This window comes from Acinonyx jubatus, chromosome C2, assembly GCF_027475565.1.
Source record: "Acinonyx jubatus isolate Ajub_Pintada_27869175 chromosome C2, VMU_Ajub_asm_v1.0, whole genome shotgun sequence".
Taxonomy (NCBI): domain Eukaryota; kingdom Metazoa; phylum Chordata; class Mammalia; order Carnivora; family Felidae; genus Acinonyx; species Acinonyx jubatus.
Window position 1 is genome coordinate 144,773,925 of NC_069384.1, and position 9,043 is coordinate 144,782,967.

Sequence of the window (9,043 nt, forward strand, 5' to 3'; positions counted from 1 at the left end):
GGCCTCCACAACAATAAGTTATTTGGTCCCCAAGGTCCCCAGTGCTGCCGCTGAGGAGCCCTACTTTATGCCAGTGTCTACCACAATAGGGATTTGAGCCGGCTAGCTTTATTTTCGAAGCCTGTTGAGAATCATGTCGTCAACGTGTTGAGTGGGATAGAAATTGTGAGGAGGAAGGAAAAAGTCCCACCAAGAGTTTAAAGTCGTGGCTTGTATGTAAAATTCTGTGATTCACTATATGCAGTCAGAAGGGTTGGCCGGTGACCTTTGTGTTCCCTCATTCCCAGTTACTGGGCAAGGAGTTACTGGCACGAGTTTCAGAGTCTGCCAGATTTGGGTTCAGGACCTACCTCAGTCTTTTTTTTTTTTTTTAATGTTTTATTTATTTTTGAGAGAGTGTGAGCAGAGGAGGGACAGAGAGAGAGGGGACACAGGATCCAAAGCAGGCTCTTTGGAGCCCGACGTGGAGCTCGAACTAATGAACCGTGAGATCATGACCTGACCTGATGCTGGATGTTCAACTGACTGAGCCACCCAGGCGCCCGTACTTCGGTCTTTTGTCAGACATACGTAGCAGCCAGATCCAGTCAAGGAAGCAGATCCACTATGGCATTATATTAGACACTGGGAGAGGCCTAGAACCTTCCACCGCTGTGGGGAGAGCTGGGCATGTGAGGGTCCATGCAGTCGCTGACCCACCCTCCTGAAGCGCTGGCCTAGGCAGGCCAGTCAGGGCCGCGAATGAGAAAGTCCAGCATTTCCAGCCACAGGAACGGGGCCCTATATAGAGGAGTGCTGGAAGGAGCATCCGTGAAGACTTGGTCCCGTTTCTGGGCACGGTCGTGGGGCTGCCATTGGGCAACTGCACCCGCAGGGCAGGCGGAAGACCTGGACGCAGATTTGCAACAAAAAGCTCACACCTGCCGGCTGCCTCTCACTCCAACCCCCTTCAGAGAATAAAAGGCTACCGGTCACATCCACCTAGCAAATCCCAAGCAAATTTCTCTTCCGGTCAACATTAGATCAGGACCACGGAAAGAAGAAGGTTCTGAGAATGTGATTCCAGTTTGGCCGAGTCGACTCCATACAAAACCACTCTAGGTGTGACCTTGGGGAGGCCACTTGACCTCTCTGAGTCTTGGTTTCATCATCCGTGCAGCGGTGATAATATTAATACCTACCTCTTGAGGAGGTTGTGAGAATTACTGGAGTGGGTACAGGCGAGAACAGTCCCTGACACATAGTAAGTGCTGGACAATCCTACTTATCATCACTGTTGTCTAATCAAGGTAGATTCTGGAGCTGGTGTTCTTTCAGAGCGTACGCCTTGTGGCGTTTCATGGTCTGACCTTGACCTCAACAGAGAACCTCTAGTGTACGTCAGTACGTCTCCCTCCAGTATCAAAAGAGGAAAAACGGAGGCCGAAGCCAAGCTTGCCTTGAATGTAGTGTTTTGGAAGTAACGGCAAAAAGGACTAGGCTGGGAGACCCACTCTTGCCTCAGGCTAGTTCGTTGACCTTGGACAAAGTCATAGCCCCTGCCGTTTCAGTTCCCCCATCGCAAGAGGGGGAAATGCATCCTGTTCCTCGCTCTCTCCCGGGAGAGATGGGAGCAAACCCAAGAGAGGGATCTGTGAGACGTGACAGTTTTGGGGGAGAACGTTCTAGTGACGCTGGGTAATCTTCCACTTTAGAATAGGCTTCAGCTCCACAATGAGAAGTGCTTCCTGTAAAGTGCTGCTGGGCGCAGATTATCACAGAGCTGGGATTGTTAAGGTCGTTTCTCCCTTCTGGTATCAGGTGCTGATCAGCAAATAGGTTCACGAAGAGGGACAGCATGCCTGCCACCGTGCGTGATTTCCCTTGCAGGAACAGCAGCCACAAGTGACAGCCAAGCCTCCCAGGAGAACTGAGTTTGCTAAGGAGTGAAATGCACCGCGTAGTTTACATATTAAACCATTACGCTCACTTCTGGCACCATATCCGCTTACAGACCCACAGAGCACTTGAATGCTAAAACCTTCTCCAGATCCTTCAGGCGGCCAACCCTGACAGCCCCTCCTTTCCTTCCACCACCCCTCCGCCACTGCCCCTGTAATGCCCGAAGTTCCAAAGCCTCCCACAAAAGACCACCAGAGTCGTAAGTCAAAGCCAAGCGGCAAGGGTCGTTTATTGCAGGTTCGAACCCGGATCTCTGCGCACCCATCGCCGGTGATGCTAAGAGGCCCTGAGTGAGGTTTTTACAGCCTTTTTATAGACAGATACAAACAACTTATGGGGAAGTTAGGAATTTTTCGCGGTTACAGAGCGGTTATTGGTTGATGTCTTAATTTAAACACTTAGCAGAATTTAATTGGTTCCCGCCTTTAGGTCAAACGTCAACTGGGGTATGGGTATCATAATGATCGGTCAAGAACACGCGGTTATGCCAGGCAGTTGTACAGAAGCAGAACAAGCTGGTCAAGTAAGATAAGTTTGTTTTTCTCAGACCACGATGACTAGGCAAACAGTTTGCCCAGGTCTTTCGTTTTTGTTTTTTGTTTTTGTTTTTTTTTTTTTCAAGTACCTGAGGAACCAAGGGGAAGGGAAAATATGTTAAGCAAGCAGGTTTATAGAAGCGAGAAATGCCGGTTAGTTTATGTACAATCACTTATTCTATTATATACCAGACTACATTTAGGAAGTTTCACAACTTACTCTATTACATAGCAGGTTACATTCAGGAAAGGTTTTACAATGCTCGTAGAGAACAGGAAGCAAAACAGACTTTTCAGCAATTGTATTTTTCTTTATCAATGATCCATAATAAACAAAAAAGAGGACTTTAAACTAAGGCATGGCTGTCATTTGGATTTAAGGTTGTTCTTTTCACCCCCACTGCCAAAGGCATCAGCCATAGACAACATGCTCTGCCACATCAAGCGACACAGAAACTTAACAGTGGAGCAGCCGTTCCAACCCCTTCATTGTTCAAATGTGGACACTGGGGTCCAGGGACAAGAAAATCTTGATCAAGGTCACCGGGTACACGAAAGGCAAGGGCCACAGTGAGTCCTAGGATTTCGCATCCACTGTTCTTCCTTCTACACCAACAGAAAATGACACTCGTTACTGAGTTTTGTCTCCCATCCTTACCCCTTTGTGCTGACAACACGAGCCAATGTGAGAAACTCAGAGCTTAGCTAAAGACCAAGTTTTCCAAATGCGCCTGGGTGATCCCAGAGAAAAACTGCATTTCCGTGATTTATTATTTACTGACAGCTTCCTGGTGCCCGGCAAAATCCATCATCATTGCCTTCCCTTCACCCTCCCCTTTTCTGTGAGTCAAGGTGAATGTGCAGACCTTCCATAGCTCTTTCCTCATGAAATATGCCCTTGGGCTGGAAGATTCCAATTATATCCTTTGGTGAAGTCTGATCTTTTAGAGAAAGACTAAAATAAACTAGAAGAAATGAGGACCATCTGTGACCTCTAACTTTCTTTTTCCCGGGTGCCCTCTGGTCCATGAGAGTGAGGTTTGGGGCACCCACCTGGGGTCTGCTCCCCAGTGACCCCACCGGTCACTACCAGCGACCCCTTTTTCTGACATCTGTTAAGCATTCGGCTGGGCCTTGTACTTCACCCTAAAACCCACAGGCCTGTCACCGTGCCTCAAGGCCAACAAAAAGAATATTTTTTTCTCACTTTTTTCACAGCTTTTCTCCTGGATTCTTTTGTCTTGTGCTTCCCGATCTCTCTCTCAACCCTCTCCTGCTGGACCATGGGAGCCTCACGCCCGGGACGGGCTCCCTGCGATTCATCTCAAACACATTTTATTCAAGCAGCCAAGAAATTGTGATCATTTGCTATGTGGGGCACGAGGCTAGTGGGTACTCAAGGACAAGCAAAACAAATGTGGTCGCCATCCTTCTAGACTCCTTAACCTTGGCCAAGGGGGTTAACCTCTCCGTGTTTCCTCATCTGTAAAATAGGGTAGGTGACCACAGTACCGTCCTCACTCCGAATGTCAACGTGAATGGCACTGTGAAGGTCAAATGAGTTAATCTGACCTCAGAAGAGGGCCCAGCAAGAGGAAGCATCCAATACATGTTAGCTGTTACTGCTATCATTACGACAGTCGTCTAGGAAAACAGACATTCGCCAAATAATCACGAAAGCAAATGTCAAATTGCAAGCAGTCTATGAAGGACAGGGCCGCTGTGCTAGGAGGGTGTCTGATGGAGAAATGCCACTGGTCAGGTAGATCAGAGAAGACTTCTCCAAAAAGTAAGATCTGGAGGGAGAGTAAAAAGTGGTAGGCCCAGAGGGGGGAGGAAGGGCTTCTAGACAGAAGAAGTACACCATGCAGAGTTCTTAAGGCAGGAAAGCACATGACGAGTTCAGAGGATTCCAAGACGGCACGTGTCGCTAGTACAGAGAGGACACAGTGCAAGTTGAGACTAGAGAGTCAGGTAAGGTCAGAGCACGCGGAGCATTCTGGAGCATTTTAAGAAGTCTTCATGGGGTGCCTGGCTGGCTCAGTCAGTAGAACATGTGACTCTTGAATTTGGGAATGTGAGTTAGAGCCCTACATTGGGTGTAGAGCTTACTTAATTTTTTTTTTTAATTTAAAAAGGTGTTATTTGCCAAAATAAAACAAAGTTAAAAAAAAAAAAAAAAGAAGTCTGCATTAGCCCTATGACACTAGGAAGCACTTCATGATTAAGGGGCAGAGGTGACATGATCAGATCTGCACGTTGGAGTAAAAAAAAGAGTTCCTAATCTTTTCCAGTATGGATCTTGGAGGCCCTCCCAGCTTCTGTTTTTATTTGCCCAAGGCCATTGTATTTGGTTGTGTAGATTGGGCACTGCACAATTTCAGAGATGGGAGGGAGACACCACTCCCATAGATGTAGAATTGTGCAGTGTTCACTGGCACGTTCACAGGCAGTGGCCTTCCATTTGCTCCCTTGGATTAAATTTCTCCTCAAAAATCCAGCGAACACCCTAACACTGAAAACTCCACGCTTTGAGGACCCATAAGGCCTGCACTGCTGACATTTTTGTCTTTGCCCCTACCAAAGACGCCCGTGGCAGGTGTTTGTATATATGACACTCGTCTGCAATTCTGGTTTATAGGATTTTGGAAGGCCATGACCTTGCCTTTCCCACACAACGAGCGCTCCAAAATGGATCCATTAAGCACACATCTTTTGAGCAACTAAATAAATGACTCAGCAAACTCCCTTAGAGAGTGAGTTCTCCCTTCGGAGGGGCTGTAACTCTCATTGAACCCGCATCCCGTCAGATCTTGTAGGCACCGGGGCCCCGGTAGGAAACACGCTGCAGCCAACGATTCAAGAACTTTAATGAAGGGGCTACTGGCCAGAGGTATTGGCGGGCTTAAGGAGCCATGCTGGTGACACCACCAGCCACCGTGTTCTCAGGGTTCCAACACCGTATGAGAAACATGGACTTCCACCAGGTTTCTTGCTGTCCTCCACTCTCCACCTCCCTACCAAGTGCTAGGATTCAGACCTCTTCTCGTGAGAGGAAGATTCTCTGATGTCCTATCTTACACCTTTTCATCCTCCGGTGTTAATTCTCACATCTGAGTCCTCCAGGCTCCAACTCAACTTACTTCCGGCTGTGTCCTCTCAGAGACTCAGAATAAAAGTCCCTTTCATGTCAAGTGCCTAGTTCTCACAAATCAAAATCAACTTGGCTTTCAGACTATTGTTACAGCCATGGACTCTCAGAACACTTAAAAGTCAAAGATAACAATGATGTCTTTGTTCTATGCTGTATCCACCCTCCTCCTCAAGCAAAGAATGCTATTGATCTGGGGGAAGGGAAGGGGGGGGGGAAGAGGAAGGATAACTGGAAACATCTGGGGATCACGTGAAGTAAAAACAGAGCCATTTAAAAAATATCATCCTGCTACATTTGTCAGCCTGAAAGGCGCCGCTCAAAGGGGAGGAAGGAGGAACTCCGCGATCCTGCGCAGACCTCCCCTCCCTTCCGGTGAGGTCAGTACAAATGATTGTTTAAGCTTTCTCAGTTATAATTCCACTCTAGTTATGTTTGCTAAAGAGGGATGGCCAGCTGTCACCTCGGCTGAAATGGAATGTCCTTGGAGCTCCTTGACAAAATGTTTTAGAAGTATCTCTTGAATGACATTTCGAGTTGGCTGACTCCTCCAAAATATTTAGAATTTGCTTACTTATTTTGTGGATGGTAGCTTTTTCTTGGCGTGCTGGGAGCATGTGACGCAAATGGTCTCAAAGTTAGCCAGAGGAACTAAGGGCCGGGGAAACAACTTGCCCGAGTATCCTTAACTCTCCTACATGGGATGTGATGGGCACCTTCTGGACTCCAGTCTCTACGAAAGGAAATGAGTTCTATTCACTGGATGTAGGAAGCAAGGAAGAAAGAACTGAAATCGCTCAATCCTATCTGTCTGTAATTTCCACCTGTGGCCAAGGGGGAGGGAGTCTCAAAGTTCTGGTTGGGGGTAGTGGGCCTTCAGGACCAACTTAATGAAGCATCTTGGGCCACGGTCTCAATGGGCACGTGATGTTGGCCCACAGAGATTATTCCAGATATTCATAGCTCACAAAATCTCCGCAGTCATCCATTTCCCTCAAGGTTGTTATATCAGAATGAGAAACTTATTTCTCATTGGCTAATTAGCTCTTAAGACCCCACTCCTTAGGAGTAAATGCCTAATTATTATTGACTCAACTGCTTTGTCTTACTCAGTGAGACAAAGTTTAAGAACGCCAGGAATTAAGACCATGTTAAGCTCTCTCTTTAATGTCTGTGGGGCTTTTATGTGTGAAAAGGAACACACGCTATTTGTATTACGTTTAACGCTCAATTGATTACACTCATATATCTAATAAAAGACACTTTGAAAGCCTTTTTTTCAAAAAGCATTTAGTCATTGATTACAAGTTTGATTAATTCAATTCCCTTATATAGTTTAAACTACAATCACAAATTTAGTATGGCTGATTCCTCTGAAAGCTTTCAGTGCCTTAAAAAACAGACAAAACAAACAAAAAATACAATGACTTCAAAGCTACTTAAAACTCTTTCACCAAAAAAGAAAAATGGCTCTAAATATGCTAAAATCATGGATTTAACGTTTTTTTTCCCCCAAGTGCCTATCCTTTTCAGAGTTCCAAGTTCTGTGGCATCCTGGGGCTTCAGTAATCTTACTGTACACCATTTAAAGATTTCCTAGCGTTTTAGTAATTTTACGAGACCCAGAAAGATATGAACTCCATCTCAGAAAAGCTTAGAAGGCAGATGCCAGATTGACGACCCGTTCACTTTTGGCCAGAGCATAGGATTTCATTTGGCAATATTCTGATGACGAGGCTGAATACATTTTTGTCATAAGGTTTTGCTAATGGAATTATGGGACACTTACAGCCAGGTCTTTCATTTCTGAGGTTAGGTTTTCTCTCCCCAAATCCAAGTTTCTTTAAGTTCTGCCTTAACAACACACCGCTCCTATCACCATGTCCTTATGAAATACTGACCTGGTGTGTTGGCAGTATCAAAAACATACACATACTGCCACCATCTCGGAAAACTAACTGGGGTTTCTTATAGAGTTAAACCCACACCTACACCGTGACTCAGAGATTCCACTCCAACATATTTACCCAAGATAAATGAAAACGTAAGATCACAAAAAGACTTGTACAATAATGGCCATACATTTTTATTCGTAATAGCCCCAAACTGGAACCCGCATCCATCAGTAAGAGAACGGGATAATAAATTGGTGTATAATAACAAAATTTTTATAATGAGTACTTACAAATCCAGCTGGTTTCAACTGGCTATTATTATTATTACCATTATCGTTAACACTGATAATATGCTATGTCCCTGTAATGACCTTTTTAAACGAACTTCTCTGGTGTTCTTAGAAACTTTCTTATTCCTTGGTAACCATAGTATGTCCCAGAGTTATCCCTATTTTCTCTGACTCCCAAGAGTAAATAGTGGTTTTCAAGCAGAGGTAAGTCTACCCCCACTCCAAGGGTGCTTTGGGCTTCTAGAGGGTAGAGGTCAGGGATATCGCTAAACATCCCACGGTGCACAAGACAGCCCCCACAAACTGACATTTGGGCTCAATGTCAGTGGTGCAGAAGTTGAGAAACCCTGATCCAAGGTTGGAATCAAATAATTTCCAGAGAATTCTTGTTCTTTTTCAAGGTGCAAGAGTTTGAGAGATCAGAATCTGAGTGTTGAGACTATACAAACAGAGCTGTTGATGGACGAGTGTGCCACTGACACATTACTAGGCTGATTTTTTTTTGAAGGTCAAGTTCAAATTTGTACTTCACAAGTTATCTCATCATATGTCCTACACCACTTTTCTCATATTATGTAGTTTTCCCAACCATCACAACTTTCTCCTCCGTTGGCAAAAACATTCTTGTGATCACATCAAGTGACCCATTCAAGGTGGCTTTCATGGAACAATCCTCATGACTTACACAATAACAGTATTTGCTCTCCCTTCCTTGTCCTTCAGGGAAAGATCATTATAAAGAGAATTTCAAGAACTTTCAGAAAATTCTTTCTAATGATAATCTTTCCACAGATAAATACTGCTGGTATCCAGGTTTTCTGGGTTGGCAGACAACTTCTTGGTTACAAAGTAGCCACTTTCAAAAATAATAGTCGCTTTGATCCTTACAGCAAACAGTGGAACATTAGGTGCCAACCCAGAAGAATACAAAAAAAAAAAAAAAAACTCTCTCAGACTAGATTTGTGAAGTCGGTTTTGGGTAGTTCTTCAAGAAAATGTCCTGTCTTAGCAAATTCCCACCATTCAGATTCTGACAAAGGAAAGAGGGCATTTCTCTGCCTTCTGAAAGACAGACTGAAAGAATAAGAAGCTTGAGAACCTTAATTTGTGCTGCAAATTTCCACCCTAGAAAAGTTTGCCTGCCTTTTTGAAAGCACACAAACACATACATCACACGTGCCCGCATTCTCCCCCATGTCTCAAACACACCTGCATGCACACACTCCACTT